The following is a 17035-nucleotide window of genomic DNA, read 5'->3' as shown; positions in this document are numbered from 1 at the left end:
CGATCTGGGTTCGACCGTCGGCTTCGGCCGCGGTCTCGAATCTGCATCCTGGTGCTTGGTAGCGGTTCTCGTCGCGCGCTGCGTGGACCCATCCGGTTGTCCTGGGCTCTCCCGATGTGTTGACGGATCGGGACTTCGGCCGGTGTTGGCGATTGGCCGGAACATTGCCCGTAGTCGAGCGCCAGGGGGGTTCCACTGGTCATCTCCGGGACATCCGGGATGAACCTTAAATGAAGGTTGAGGGGTCCTGCTATCCGACTGACCAAGGGCACTGTCAGTCCGTTCGGTTACGGGTCTTCCGGGCAAATAGGACGAATCCCGGTTCTGGACCTCGCAAGTCATCTCCGGTATTGCCGCCTACCAGGCACCTGTCATCCGCTGCTACCAATCGGCTACCAACGCCTGTAGTCTCGTTCTAGTGGGGTAGCAATCGTGGGGGTATGGAACTGGCTGCGTACTGCTAGGGTGTCTTGGCTCTTGTTTGCCCTAGCCAGTGGGAGTAGTGAAGCTCCGCCCAATAACTGAAGCATTTTCCTGTATTTTAGCACATATATTTTACGCGAAACAAACAGAGCCACAGTAACGATTGGGTCAGGAACTGCCATCGGTTACACTCTCCCCCAGTTCGGGAAAAAAAAATGTTTACAAAGTAAATATTTTTTTAACTCACAAGATCACAACTCTAAACACACGTACCTCTGAACCTTGACATCGTAAAATAACAAACGCACGGACGAATTCACACTAACCGACGGTTGCTCGCGAAATGTTTCACTCATGCTATACTAGATCGTATCATCCATAAGAAAATTTGTGAAAAACACTTAATGTGAGACTAGTACAACAATCGGTATCGGGGTCATAAGGCTTCAACGATAAAAGAGTCACCTCCTCCATCTCCGCGCAGTTTAGCAGGATGTACCTGTGTACTGGCCATCAACGTTTGTTCAACTCCGGCCTCCAGCGATACGATGTTTGAGTTTGAATCTTAGTTAAAGCGATCGTGAAAAGTTTCGTTACTATTTACAATAAAATTTAACAAATTACACATTAAAATAATAAATAAGGATTAAATTAAAATAATATTTACAAAACTGTACAAAAATTTACAAAATTGGACTTTCCGTGTACTCTCATGCAACATTGCACACAAGTCCTTATCAAACTTCGTTCTAGTACTTCAATTTTTCAAAGGTAATCTTATCAACTGCTTCGTTGTGTGTGTTATTGATGTTCGGGAAACTTAGATCTGTCAACTATCTGTCACTGTCAAACAGATTTGTTATGAAATGTGATGATGCATGGCATGAAAATTATTCTGTGGTAAGTATCGATGAAATATTTGATAAAAACATGAGTCATTTACAAGCAAACACTCCCCAAATCATGAGATACCAACATGCTGGTCAAGTGCTCGCTTGAGAAATAAACTCCTAAGTTTTTATCACGTAACTCATCAATAAAAGTGAAAACGAAAACAGGTTCATAACCTCAAGTTTTGTTTCAATGGAAAATGATTGGGTAATTATGTCTGATTTAATTATGTTGCGATTCGATCTGATTATTATTTCTTCGTATTTTCCCGAGACACCTGATTCTAGTTTTGTTCTACTTGTTCTACGAATTTATGCTTATGACAAATTATGTGTGTTCTATGATTTCGCATTATGTTTCTATGCTTTCATGCAGTAAACTTTCTCCAAAGCAATACATCGTACAAAACAGTACATAATTTAATAAATTAACATGCAACAAACTAAAATTTCAATAAATTAACATTCAATTACATATTTACAACATTTGTACAAACTCCACTCTTCCGGATGAGTTTTGGAGTACTTTTTACCTGCCTTCCAGGTGCAAAACTTTTGGCATTAGCGATATTTGGAACAGGGTGAGTCAATCTAGAAGAGGTATTAACAGATATGACTCCCTTGAACCAAAATCCACCAAATTTCGTTGAGCCAAACTGCTCTAAAAGTTGCCCTAACTCGAGGCACAACTACAACACAAATTTACAGGTTAGATCAACTATAACGCAATGCAAGATCAAACACTTATTAACGATCAAGCACGCAGTTGCATCTACCGTAACATTGTCGAACTCTGTCTCACCATCTCGTCAGATGTTTTTGTGAACAGGCTCTAAAATTTTTCTCTGGATCCAACTTTCAGCATAACAGCTGTTTAAATGTCCTACGACAATAACTTTACTTTTTCTCCTGCAGGTTCATTTTTGCTACTCTCGGCAGCTTTAGATCCGGAACTTAGCTGCAACTACCTTAGTCAGTGCTGAGCATTGACGTACGTGGATGGACAGAATAGTACTTCTAGAAGAAATATTAACAGAAGGTGACTATTTGCCAAACTGTACTGCTCTTTCCAACGTAAGGTAATTCAACTAATTCCTTCTCTACTTTTAGGGTATATTTGGCCGTCAACGCGTACCACCCTATCTAAGGAACTTCGTCCCATAACATCTCACACACAGGTAAGACAAACACCTACAAAAACAACTTCACACACAAACACAAACGATCTTCATCGTCCTTCCTAGACTAGTACCACATAACGATCCATGGCATCTCTGTGTTGTATTGTCCACTACTACTGAAAGTTCGACGAAAGACGAAATATTAACTTCATCGATTCTCAGTGTAGTTGACCACACACACAAGAGACCCAAAACGATCTAATTAACTTGTTTGAGGTCTAAATTAGGTAACCTAGTACTGCGACACTCTGCCTCTCCGAGCATCAACATTCTTCTCATAAAGAGAAAACACATTCTGTCAACTCGACCACAACATAACTTCAACTTCCTACTTCACATTAACTCCAAATTTGAACAAGGTACAGAAAAGTCTAGGAATCTTAATAAAAAGAGAACAGATTTTCTAAAATTATGTTCTTGGGTTAAAACTTGTCTCATACACAACAAACTCACATTTGTTATGCAGAAACCAACTACTAACTCTCTCATACTCGTAGCGATTCTCACTACAACCTCTCACTAAACGCTCTTTTCTCCTAAAAGCTCTCAAAATTGTTTATATTTCTCCACTATTGATGTTCAATTCTCTCTCATTTCAATGTTTTTCCTTCACGCTCACTTGCGTTTTCTCTCAGGGGGGTAATTGGGTGGGAAAATCGGTGAAATATTTCACCATTCCAGTACATCATTCATTCATCATTCAATTACTCATATTCATTCATTCAATCACTCACAACATACAATTCAAAATTCGTAAAACTTCACAAAATTTTATAAATTTTTGCTAACATTATTTCTCTATATTTCCAGATTTGCATGCTGTTTTTCATCACAATACTGTTTGGCTAAATCAACGAAACGGTACCAAAATCCGCTCGGACTGCCTTCAATCAAATAATTGCTGCCTGCATTCACTCATCAACCAACTGATTCATCACAGAAATTGCGTTGGGATGGCCAACATGAAGAATTTTGATAAAATTTGAAAGGAACTACCTAGTGACACGCTTTGCACGTTGAAAAATAATTTTATAACCTAACATTTGTTCACGCTCGATATCTAAATGAGCTTTTTTGGATTGTATATCACAGTTTAAGTTTTTGAAAAATAAATCACTATGGTTTTTGCTGTCTTTTCATTCCCTCCGACCAATAACACAAACACAGAAACAATTTAAAATTTGACTAGATTTGCAACTCACTTTGTAAACGATCGTTTTTTCATGCTTTTCACATTTAACTTTTGGACAACAGTAACCCCTCTAACATAAATGAAAATTCCGTGTGCATTGTGGATTAGAGTGGAATCAATCGCTCACTGCTAATCGCTATTTTAAGGAATCCGGGCAGTTTTCCCAGAGACCTCCGTGGGTGTTTAGTGTACTCAAGTGATCCCGAACTGTACCCTCAAAGCTAGCTGGTAAGACTAGTTTATGTTGGGCGCCAAAGTGTAACAACTGGTTCACCGAGACCTTCCTCAGTACAGGGACTCTACAAAAACACCTCAAGGTCGGCACGCTTATCCACACTAACTTTGACGGATACAGGAAAACACTTAAGCTACTAAACGAAACACCACTTTATTTAACTTTTGTGCACACTTTATTCTCCCACTTTTCTCCTACTAACTTTCCTCCTTCTCCTAACCTCAAAACTGTCCCACTTTCTTATTCTATCTGACCTTTTCTTCTGCTTCTTGGGGCCCCACCAGCTCGGCGTCGTCACCTCTGCTCCATCCACCAGCGATCTGGGTTCGACCGTCGGCTTCGGCCGCGGTCTCGAATCTGCATCCTGGTGCTTGGTAGCGGTTCTCGTCGCGCGCTGCGTGGACCCATCCGGTTGTCCTGGGCTCTCCCGATGTGTTGACGGATCGGGACTTCGGCCGGTGTTGGCGATTGGCCGGAACATTGCCCGTAGTCGAGCGCCAGGGGGGTTCCACTGGTCATCTCCGGGACATCCGGGATGAACCTTAAATGAAGGTTGAGGGGTCCTGCTATCCGACTGACCAAGGGCACTGTCAGTCCGTTCGGTTACGGGTCTTCCGGGCAAATAGGACGAATCCCGGTTCTGGACCTCGCAAGTCATCTCCGGTATTGCCGCCTACCAGGCACCTGTCATCCGCTGCTACCAATCGGCTACCAACGCCTGTAGTCTCGTTCTAGTGGGGTAGCAATCGTGGGGGTATGGAACTGGCTGCGTACTGCTAGGGTGTCTTGGCTCTTGTTTGCCCTAGCCAGTGGGAGTAGTGAAGCTCCGCCCAATAACTGAAGCATTTTCCTGTATTTTAGCACATATATTTTACGCGAAACAAACAGAGCCACAGTAACGATTGGGTCAGGAACTGCCATCGGTTACAACACAGACATTTGTTCAGTTTTCGATTCTGAGTCGATATGTATACATGAAGGTGGGTCTACGACGTTTTTATACAAAGTTCATTTTTAGAGCAGGATTATAGCCTTACCTCAGTGAGGAAGGCAAAAAGTCAAAGAAGTTTTGCCGTGATATAACCAGATTGCGTTGATTAACGTAGTTCATGTCAGTTTGGTTTTATCGGTTCAGAAATTCAATTCTGGGTGTGGTAAACTGTAAATTTCCATCAACATTTTATTATGTTTGTCCATAATAATAAATTTCTCTACAACCATGCATTTATAAAACTTGATAAACCCTTGGGTCTGTATACAATGTTAGCTTATAACCTTAAAAATGCCATCGAATTTAGTCTATCTAGTTACGATAAATGTAGAAAAACGTAAAAAGCTCGATTTTGCTCTGGGCGGGCAGGGACTAAAATTACTGTACAGTAAAAATAAAGATATCCTTATTCTAAGCTAAAAACAATTCATTATCAATGAGGTTACATAATCTATGCTTTGCATCAAATACGATCTAGACAATGAACTGGCTATCGCTAGCAATCTAAAAAGGGTGATTATACGGAGAGCTTCCATGATGACTGAGGCTGGTTATAACGGACCAGTTTGAGATTTAATCAGTCACGCGCCTCTGAGATTAAAACCATATCAGATCCAAAATTGCATTATATACTACGGATTTGTGACGACGCTGGTAAAACCGTTCAACAGTTACAATGACTAACGCGTGGAAAGTTATTCTCTTGATTCTTCCAACGCTAGTTCAAGGCCAACATTCGATGCAGGTCGTCAACTATCTTACATCCTTCATTCAACATCTATCCGATCAAGAACTTGGATCGTTCAACATGTGGTTCTACATAGCAGAGGATTCGATAGCTCCTACTCTAGACGCGATCATCACCTCTAAATCTATGGCAACGATCCCTCGCCAAGTTCTGCGTTCAAAGAAAGAAATTGAAGTGAATCATTCGCCGACTTTACTAGTGCTGCACTTCAGCAGCTCAGAGGTTAATACATTAGAAGAATTTCTTTCGTCAGATCTTGAATCATCCATGACAGTGATCGTGCTGTACGATCATCAGGACCTTGCCGTAGCTATGCAGTTGTTTAGCAGAGCTCATCTTCACAACGTTATCTACGTGAGAAACGACGCTCTAGTGCTTCATCACAAGATCGCCTTTCAAAGTGAAGTTTTTTGTCGTACCGGGGAGGTTTTCTTAGAAGACCTCTTTGTGGATTCCACCAGCAATTTGACAGGGAGCACCATTCATTGTTCGTTTTCCCCTCGGTCTACCGAGGTATTGCTAACCAATGCCAAACTAGCTAGAAAAAATCACATCATGAAGGTGATCGAGGATACTGTTCGACGACTTGGTGGAGCGAGTCAATTTCACGAGGTAAACTCGGCAGAGTTTGATGACGTGGATGACTACGTGCTGAAGCTGTACAAGTACAATGCATCGACCATGTACGACTTTGGAGCGAATGCGATCACGCGATCGAACGTAATGAACGAGCACTTCTTCTACTCGATCGTGCCGGTTACGATGCACGTTGCCGCACCCACAGGGCGTCCGCTGACCGCGTTTGAAGTTTTTATCGCTCCTTTCCGGATCGAGCTGTGGGCCTCGCTTTTGATGTTGATGCTGGTATGTACCTTGGTCATGCTCCTATTCCCAACTCGATTCATCAACGACCTGATCTTGCTCCCAATGTGCAGCTTCCAGCGTCGAGCGCTTCATCGGGTATCGCTTCTGGAGAAAATCGTCTTCATCGCATTGATCGTGATCTACTTCGTCCTCTTCAAGGCATACGAAGCCAAAATCACGGCGTTCATGACCAATTTCCCTCATTCGCGCGATCCTCGCACCCTAGACGACCTGCTCCAATCGAACATAACCATCGAACAAGACGAAGGTGACTTTGGCGAGGATATGAGCGATGAAGATCCCCGGTACAGACAGCTCTTCTCACCGGTTCCATTCCGCGGCAAATACACAATCCATTGGAAATCGCAGAACCTGGCGTTCGTCGGAAGCCGATTATTCATGAAACTGGCCATGAGTGATGCTCGGAACTTTGAGCCGGAAACGGGCCGGCCACGGTTCACCGTCGTTGACCGGTTTACGCTGGGTGAGAGGATCGCGTTCTACTTTTGCACGTTCCGGAATCCGTTGGTTGCGAAGGTGCAACGCGCCGAAATGTGGCACTTTGAAGCTGGATTGGTGGACTTTTGGGTTCAGGAGTTGATTCAGCAGCAAAAGGGAAGTCGTCATTCGGGAATAGCCAGAGGGGGGGTTGTTGGGCTTTTCGAGCTGAAGCCCGTTTTCTATGGAATATCGATCGGATGGATCATGGCAGGGTTGGTATTTGCGATGGAATTATTTTGTGATGTTATCAACAGGTCATGCTACAATTCCCTTGAAAGAATACAAATAATTATCACTTTACTCGGTTATACTTAATAAGGATTGATGTTGCATCAGTCACAATGAATCTCCCATGGATAATACTTGTAGATGTGATTTTTTTCTTGACACCATCTTTCGCTTCTGAGCACACATACAAGGTCGTACACTATGTCACAACGTTGATCCAATACCTACACGATCGCGAGCCAGGAACTTTTGACTGCTGGTTCTACGACACATCGGAGCGATCCTCAACGGACGCAACATTCGAAGAACTTATGACTTCAGTTCGTCTAGCGATGATCCCTCGTCGAGTGCTTTACAACAAGGGATCAACCAAAATCCTACACCCACCAGCTGTCCTCGTACTGTTCTCTGACAACTACTCCGCCAAAAGATTCCAGCGCTTCTTTTCGTCCGACCTTGACTGGTCCTTGAAGGTGATTGTTTTGTACCACGCTCACTTCCCGCACGAACTCCAACGCGTGATCAGTGACGCGCAGCTTCATCACGTGATCTACATCCGCACGAGCTGGTTGGTGATCCGGCAAAAGCTACCGTTTCGTGATGGGATAGTAGCTAGATCGGAACCAATACCATTTGAAGAGGTTTTTGCCGACCCAATTGGCAACCTTACGGGTCAAACCTTTTCGATCTCGTACGCAACCACGCCTATCGATTCTGTGTGGAACATCAAAACACGCAATGGTTACGGAACGGACCTACTGGAGGATACAATTCAACGACTTGGAGGTCGGACTCGTCTGTACAGAATAACGTGTGCGAACGAGATTTCCCAAAATGATTGTTACGCCAAGTCTTTCTTCTACAATGCGACAACTATGTATGACTTTGGCGTAATGAAAATTACAAGGAGTCATGTGAGGAATGAACATTTTACGCATTCTACGATACCGATTACGATGACGATTGCAGCTCCAACTGGGCTAAGACTAACGTCGTTTGAAGTGTTTGTCATTCCTTTCAAGGTTGAGCTTTGGGTCAGCTTATTCACGATGATCGCGATCTGTATCGCAATGATGTGTCTATTTCCGAAACAATTTCACAACGATTTGATCCTTCTGCCAATTTGTGGAATTGAACGAAGACAGTTCCACCAAGTATCACCCCTTGAGAAGGCCACCCTCGTTACACTGATTATCGTCTACTACATCCTCTTCAACGCGTACGAAGCCAAGATCATCGCCTTCATGACCAATTTCCCGTACGCGCCAGATCCTCATACCCTTCACGATCTTCTCCAATCAAACGTTACCACCCAGAACTTTGACGTAGGCTTCGAAACAATGATGATCACCGAAGATCCTCGCTTGAGGCAGCTGTTTGGCAAACCAATGCCCCGCACCAACATCTCGGTCAAGTGGAACTGTCGCGATCGCGCCTACATCGGCAGTCGACCGTACCTGCAGTTTATCATGAGCGACGCCGAGAACTATGATCCGGAAACGGGACGCCGTCGGTTGGTCATCCTAGACCAATTCACGCTGGGTAACCGTGTTGGGTTTGTCTTCATCGGCTACCGGAATCCACTGGCGAAGACGGTTCAACGCTTGGAAATGCAGCACTTTGAGGCGGGATTGATGGACCACTGGTTGAGGCGGCATATTCGGGAGGCTTTTGGCGTACGGCATGTGGATTTTGTGGCCAAAGGGTTCGCTATGACCAGGAATACTATCGGGATCGTCGAGTTGGAACCGGCGTGGTGTGCGCTGGCTGTTGGGTGGATGATCGCCGGAATGGTGTTGGTTCTGGAGCTAGGTTGGTTCAAGTTTAATTACAAAATTGAATAGCACAAATGTTAAACAACTTTAATAAACATAATAAAAATGGTGTGAAAATTAATTCTTTATTTTTCAATAATGTTTCGTTGTATCAATGTTCTACATGTTAATTTAATTGTACACCTACTTAATAATATTCAAAAATATTAGTTAAAAATATTGAAAAGTAACGCAAACTAAAAAAAAATCTGGAAGTCCTAGGACTGCAGCAACCTTCCAAATCAAATTCATGTTGACTAATGAAGAAAATTTCAGTTTACTACTGCTTTCATGCATACTTCATGGCGCGTGAACTCCCTAGTGAGTAAATCATGAAATACAGTCATTATCAAATCAAACAGTCTACATTCAGCACACAACTGAAAGTTTCGAACATGGACTCCCTTTGGAAAGTCACCCCTTTTGGAGTTTTTCAGCTCAAGGACACTCCATACAGACCGTAGACTACGTTGCATCGCTGATTCAACATTTATCCGACCAGGAGCCAGGATCGTTCGACTGTTGATTTTAAGAGACTTTTAAGGAACCTCCGAAGGATTCCATTCAGGATGATTCCTCGTCGTTTGTTGCGTTTTCAATCAATTCAACAAGTTTATTCCTCCATCGTTTGATAGAGCTTTAAAGTTTAAGCTTTAAACCACTCATAGGATTTAACCTCATTGCAATCGGTGGCACATATTCTGAGAAGTTATCAATTGTACAACACAGTCAACGGACAAACCACCTGTCCAGTGTGTCCGTCATATAGTTTAAATACTGTAAAGTACATAAATATCGCTATAATTTGTCATAATTTGAGACACGGTTAGCCAGATCTTCAATGTGTTGGACACATTGGACAGGCCTATATACCTAACTAACGATGTATAACATACTGGGACATGAGTTGTTTTTTTTTTATTACTTTTAACATCCGGATGTTTGTGAAAACACATTTTTATACATAACTTTTATGCTACTTGTCAAAACTTCAAACAATTCAATAGCGTAGTATGGGACCTTAAGGGGTTACATACATGTAGAAAATCACAACATTTCATATTACAGTAAATTCACTAAATCCACTAAAAATATGATTTTCAATCAATCCTGAAAAGTTCATGAAGATATTTCGTGACTGAACCAGAGAGAAGGGAAATGAGAGGGTACACTGGCTATTTATTTTTGACCCCGTAACGCGGTACACGCAGTACACGTCTCAGTAGTCTGGAAAATAAAATTCGGGGTGTTCAATTTTTGTTCAGTGAAGAGGCGTTACTTTTTTCACTGACATTTCTCGCTGTCAAAAATTTTCTTTGTTTAGAAAAGTTGATTGGTGAATTCGTGCAGCTCGAGTGAAGATACTTCCGGTTTTCACGGTTTTCACTGTTCGATTGGTCACTTGACTGACCTGAGGGCTTTCCTAACCATCTACAAACCACGGGGTCATTTAGGAGGAAGGGGTTTTGATGATTGGGAATACAAAACAAATGGACTCTCCCTGTCCTACGAAACGCTGACGGATCATAGGGGTGGTTGTTCACTCGGCCGGATGTCGCACTGTCGGGGTGAAACTAACCGGTGTTCACGCAGTGAACAAAAGAACGCGAAGGGGTCCTGGATGCCAAATTTTCACACGAGAAGCTCCTGATCTCTCGTCATGGCGTCGGATGTAGCTTTTCCGGGCACTTACAAACCTTCCACTTCTAGATATCCGGACTTAACGACCGATCAACGGTCGAGTCTAGGGCGTCCAATTTTCCCGGGTTTTAAATTTCCCGAAAAACGGGAAAAATATTTTTGAAATCCCGGGAATTCCCGGGATCCCGGGAAATTTTTGAAGCAGTCATAAAATGTATGTTTTCATAATATTTGATATGTTTTCAAGCTCAATAATAATAATTGGTGACAATCTACACTTCAGTCTAAACAAGGACGACAGTTTTTAAATAACTTTAAAGTAATTAAAATTGTTTTTTTTTATTTAAAAAAAGTTCAAATTTAAATTTTCAATGTCATTCAAATTAAATAAGTGTTTTATAAATAAATTTCTTCTATATATTTTAATATATGCCATAACTAGAAAAGCTAGACAAATTTCTTTGAAAATATCTACAAAAACGAGAAGCGACAACAAAACAAGAGTTTTTTTTTAAAAAAAAAAGGTCCTATAAGCTATTGTCCTTCATATTTAAAAAAAAAACAGTCAATGCAAAATTTTAGATAACTTTTGAATGTTTTATTTTATATAAAACATATTTTAATACTTCTCTTTAAGTTACTACCGCCAACTAGGGAAAATCAGGAATACAGACTGAAAAGGTACAGGAGATTTCAGAGCAATACATTTGGAAATCGGTGTACTAAATTTTTTTTCTGTTCCTGTTTTAACCGAAGTTATTCAAAACACGATGCATTTTTTTTTCTTAAATAGCTGTCTTATTTCGTTACTTGCCCCAAAATCCGGAGTTTGATGAAAAATAATTTAAGATGATAATTTTCAATTTTAATATCATAAATATAAATATGATAAATAGTCTTCAAAAATACGTAAAATTAAATAGAAAATATTTAAAGCGCCAGGCATTTTGCGGATCTATGACTAAATTTTAATCAATTTTCCCTTATCAGTCAAATTAAAGCTGATATATGCCGAATACAAATTTTAATGCTTTAAAGTTCGTATCGATTACTATGTATTCTACTGTTCATCTATTTCTACAACAAAATTTGAATTTTCAGACCAAAATTTGATTTTTTTTTTTTCAATTTCGGGAATTCCCGGGACAAATTATGAAAATTCCCGGGATTCGGGAATTCCCGGTTTTGGAAAAATCCCGGGATTTTTGTCCCGGGAATTCCCGGGATGGACGCACTAGTCGAGTCAATAACCTAAACTCTAGACCTCTTCGTGACAACCCATCTCCTCCCCCAAAGGCCACCCATGCGATGATATGCGCTCCTGGTGGTGGCTAGTAGTAACGACGCACGGTGTGAGACTTTTAGCTTCGGGTGGGGTTGGGTGTCGTCGTAGTCATCCCCCGTCGACAAACAAAACGTCTTCTTGACGCAAACAACCCAAAATTTGCATCGAGTCACATTAACACTCACACTGCAGTGCACTGGTTACAGGGTAAGAGGGATGGCTACTGTATTCACGATTCTTTGAGACAAATTCTCAATAATATGACCATCATCCAGTCCAGATTTATGATAATAACCAAAAAACCAAAAAGAAGTATGTATTCTACAATCTTTGATTTATTTCAAATTGAAAAGAAGAGCATTTCCTTCTCAAGTACGGCAAAGCCTCAGAAACTTGAAACCGCAGCGACGTTTTTCATGAACTGTATCTGAAAGTTGAATGGCACAACCGACGACGATTAACTATCGTTGAAATTGGGGTCTGTAGAAAATTTTCAATCACAAGCCATAAGGCCTGGCCTGGGTTCATTTGCAGCCTAAAATCAAAAAATCTGATGTTCAAATAATGTGCGTTCTTCTATCGCTGGAAGTTTTACGGAATGCTCACAAGTTCATTTGAATCACGTTCCCAAATAATTTAATCACGTCATTTGAATATTGAAAATCCAGCATCTAGCTCGTTGGACGTCCGCGGATTTTATTGTTTTTATTTCAAACTGTCACTTCAAAAAACTAAGAGGAGATTGCTGCGATAGAAAAAATCCATAACGCCAGTGTTTGATAACGCCTGAAAAGCATAACACATGATCAAAGGCGTTACGGTTGTACCTTTGGTTGGTACCATGAACCATGAAAAAAATGTTCCGAGTCCGCGCTCTATTTTCCCTTCTCTCTGACTGAACTGAGTAAGCGACGATTTAAGTTCACAATTTTGCCATACGCAAAGCGAACTGTCAAACTTTGTGAACGTTTTTCTCTAAACACCGAGTTGATTTACGGGTGCCACGATATCTCGAGATGGGATGGACCGAATTGGCTGAAATTTGAGGTGAAGACTCTTAAGACAGATTCCATGTGCATGACGAAGCCCGATTTCGAAATATGTTTTTTTTTTAAATACAAAAATCTAAAACTGATGATTTTTTAATGAAAAACAAACAATTTTTTTTTACTTTTTGAAATTAAGTTTTTGAAAATCGGTCTTCGTCATGCACACAGGACCGGTTTAACGTGTCTTCACCAAAATTTTGAGCCGATTTGGTCAAAGCAGTGTTGAGATATCGTGGCACACGTTTTTTGAAACTGCTAGCTTAAAATAACAACATATCGGCAATGGTTCATCCACACAGCAAAAAATCCGATGGTAAAATCGCATGCAAAAGCATGCACATCACCTTCGTCAAAATAAACACTTAATATTACACACTGTATGTACAAGTTGCAACCGACGGGATTCAAACCCAGCACCAACAGTAAGGGCTGGCGCCTTAGCCCACTCAGCCATCAGACCGATGTAAAGCTGTAAGGACAAACGCATATATGAGCTTGATAAATCGGTCAAGTAGGTGTAAAATCACATAAAATTGCATAAAATAATGCAATATTTATTTTACACACAGGCCTTTTACACGCAGCTGGATTACTACTTTTTTAGCTGTGCAAATGTCTTCATATTTATTTTGTGAATAGATGAAAATGTATATTTTAATGCCCTGTACTGCCCATATTCGCATAAATGTCTCATATGCAAAAACAGCAAGCTGAGAAAACCGCAAATCAAGTTTGTCCCACACATAAGCTTACGTGTTAAGTTTTCACGAAAAAACTGGATTTCCCCCTGATTTCTAGAACAAAGTATTGGATGTTATGAGCTTTTCTGAAAGAGCACACGATTTTGAACCAAACTGCATCATTAGCTCAAAAGTGATGAAAATGCATATGGGACATTTATGCGAACATGGGCAGTGTAGGTCTCCAAGCTTTTTATAAAAAGATCATTTTCAGAGCAGGATTATAGCCTTGCCTCAGTGAGGAAGGCTCAATGTTTTTGTCCATACTTCTCTGTGGCTCAAAGGTTGCGAGGTTAGTTTGTTGTTGTTAATTTAACAATCGGCCACCAAATCGGTCAGAAAATTCATTCAAAAGTTATAGATTTTTGAATAATTAGTCCTTTAAAATATAGATAATTATGGCGATAGAGATAAATGTAGATAATTATGGGGATAGAGACGCTCTATCAGAGAATTTCTGATAAATTAACGGAGAATTTCGGTAAATTTGACCAAAGTCTGGTTTGCGTGTACTTTTCGAATCTGCCAATTTACGCAGAAGGGTATTTTTTTCATTTAGAACATTTATTTTTTCATTTTAAAATTTCTTTTTTTTTAACTTTGCAGCGTTATTTTTAAGAGTGTAACAAAGTTGTAGAGCAGACAATTACAAAAAAAAACTTTTTTCATAAAATCGCAATAACTCGTGATGATTACAAGCAAACCCCTTATGTTTTTTTTATATTTTTTTTTTTGTTATTGTCTGATCCACAACTTTGTGCAACATTGTTACACTCTTAAAAAAAACCTGCAAAGTCAGAAAAAACACAAACTCTCAAAGGGAAAATTTTTGTTCTAAATGAAAAAATTACCATTCTGGGTTAATGTAGAATCGAAAAGTATCGTAAAACGGGGTGACTTTGATGAGATTGCGATTTTTCCACAAAATGAAGAGTACAAGTTTAATACGTACGGAATGGTATGGAATCATTCTGACCATGGTAGAGAAGTGTTCAAAGTACTCTTAAAAGAAGTTTTCATAAAATTTTGAAGAGTTTAAAAGTGAGTTAACAATAAGTTAAATTAAGAAAATTTTGATAAATTGCATTATTTTAATATTCTGAAAGTATCATGATTTTCTCAATGAACATGATTTCGAATCGGAAAATGAAATGCGAGACTTAGAAAACTTCAATTTTCGTGTTTCTTTTTCTTAAAGCAGCTGTATCTCAGCAACCCGAGGTCCAATCTTCAATGTCTCTTAGACAATTTTTAGCAAATTTTTTGAACTTTTCAAAAAAACATATTTTTAGAAATGTTCACTCATGGTCACTATTTTTAAAAATCGAAAAACTACAAATATTTCGCTAAAATAAAACTTTCGGTGGCTATACACTGGACTCTCTCGTTGTCGATATTGAAGGGACTGTCGAGAGCGGGAGTTATTATAGAACGAAAAATCAAAGCAATGTTCTTGAAGGGACTGAAATATTTATTGACAGCTGGAGCAATATTGATATCGAGAAGATCGACAGCCAGAGAGTCAACTGTATCTTGAAAACAAAGCCCTTTATAAATTTTTTTTTAAAGTGCTTTTCGATTGGAAATTCAATTTTAAATTAAAAAATTACGTCAAATTTGTTTTTGCATGAAATTTCGATTTTTTCCAAAAATCACAAATTTTTCAAAAATTCATAACTCGGCGGCAAATTTTTTGACCTTGTTTCTCTATGGCTCAAAAGTTGCGAGTTTTTGTCCTCTAAAACTTGAAATAGCTTATTTGGTCATAGGGAAAAGCCAAAATAAAAAATACAATAAATAAAAATGGTCGAAACCGGCCGATTTTGTAGAGAGTTGCTCATGTTCTAAAAAAAATTTCAGTTGAGTAACGAAAAATGGCAGAGTTTTTAAAACTTCGATGCAAAATACACAGAAAAAAAAAGTTGAATTTTGGAATGTTGAAAATTTGGTAGGTTGAATATTACCTCTTTATTTGTGTAATATTACATAAAAAAATGTGTAAAAATGTGAACCTGATGAATATTCATCAAAACTGATGAAATTTCATCATTTTCTGTGTTAAAATTTATCATTTATTTTGCCACAAAATCTGTCACCATTTTCTGATGAATATTACCATCATTTTTTTTTCTGTGTATGTTATTTCGGAATTTTTAATACGCCATTAAATTGGGCGTCCAATTTTACATAAAAGTTCCTTCGACATCAAATTTCCATCTCAACACCTTTTCAGGCTGCAAATTTTTGAAAAATTATTCCAAAATTGGAAGGGGTCGTACCACCCCTCCGTCACGAGATATCAAAAAAGAGAGAAAATCGAAACACAGGCAGCACAAAGGAGCGAGACAAAGAGGATTATTGAAACAGGAACTATCTGCACATCGTTAACTCCGATCCCAGAGATGGCGATACAGTTTTACTTCAAGACCATTACAATGTTTGAAGCTACGTGATATCCCATAGGTATCAACGTAGTGATATGATAAATAACCATCATTACAAGGTCAAACAATGAACAATGAAATTTCTATTTAAGGAGCACTTGTGAACTTAGTTCAATACAAGTTATCATGGTATCCCTTTGGAAAGTCGTCCTTTTTGGACTGCTCGTAACGATCTGTTCGTCTACCGAGGAACATTCGGGACAAGTCTTGGATTATGTAACATCGTTGATACAATATCTGGCCGATCAAAACCCGGGTTCGTTTGACTGTTGGTTCTACCAGATTTCGGTGCAAACTTCTAAAGAACCCATTCTGGATGCAATCGTCTCTTCGGATCGGTTGAGCCTAATTCCAAAACGAATTCTGTTTGCTGAAGGAATGATTGAAGTTCGCCGATCTCCTAGGGTTCTCGTCATGGACGTTGATGGAAATAGATTTGCTTCGATGCACCTATTTCTAACTTCAAGTTTTGATAGAGGTATAAAAATCATTGTTTTATACAATCACAACAATCGTGAGGGATTATCCAAAAGTAAAAAAATACTTAGAAATTTGCAGTTACATGATGTTGTCTACATTTGTAAGAATATTCTAGAGATTCAAAATATTGAAGCATTTCAAACTCAAACCTTTCAAAGGAACGGTGCCATCCCATTTCAGGAAGTGTTTAGAGATCCTACTAGCAACCTAACAGGTCGCACCTTCCATCTATCTCAATCCGAAAAGATATTATGGAACAGTGATAGCATAAATGGCTATCCAACGAAACTATTTGAAGCGATCATAAAGAGACTAGGAGGTCAAGTTCA

The 17035-nt window shown here is 39.8% G+C and overlaps 1 long non-coding RNA gene across 1 annotated transcript; it reads right to left on the bottom strand.

Moving 5' to 3' along the window:
• Positions 1-12306: 12306 nt before the first annotated feature.
• On the bottom strand, positions 12307-12871 carry LOC128093155 (uncharacterized). Its single transcript, XR_008212275.1, has 2 exons — positions 12600-12871; positions 12307-12543 (listed from the first exon to the last, which is right to left on the bottom strand). It is a non-coding gene; the product is annotated as an uncharacterized LOC128093155 (long non-coding RNA).
• Positions 12872-17035: the final 4164 nt, after the last annotated feature.

The sequence above is a fragment of the Culex pipiens genome, chromosome 2 (genome assembly GCF_016801865.2).
Source record: "Culex pipiens pallens isolate TS chromosome 2, TS_CPP_V2, whole genome shotgun sequence".
In the NCBI taxonomy this organism is placed as follows: domain Eukaryota; kingdom Metazoa; phylum Arthropoda; class Insecta; order Diptera; family Culicidae; genus Culex; species Culex pipiens.
The sequence above is the reverse complement of the archived record's forward strand: the minus strand, read 5'-3'. Positions and strand labels throughout refer to the sequence as shown.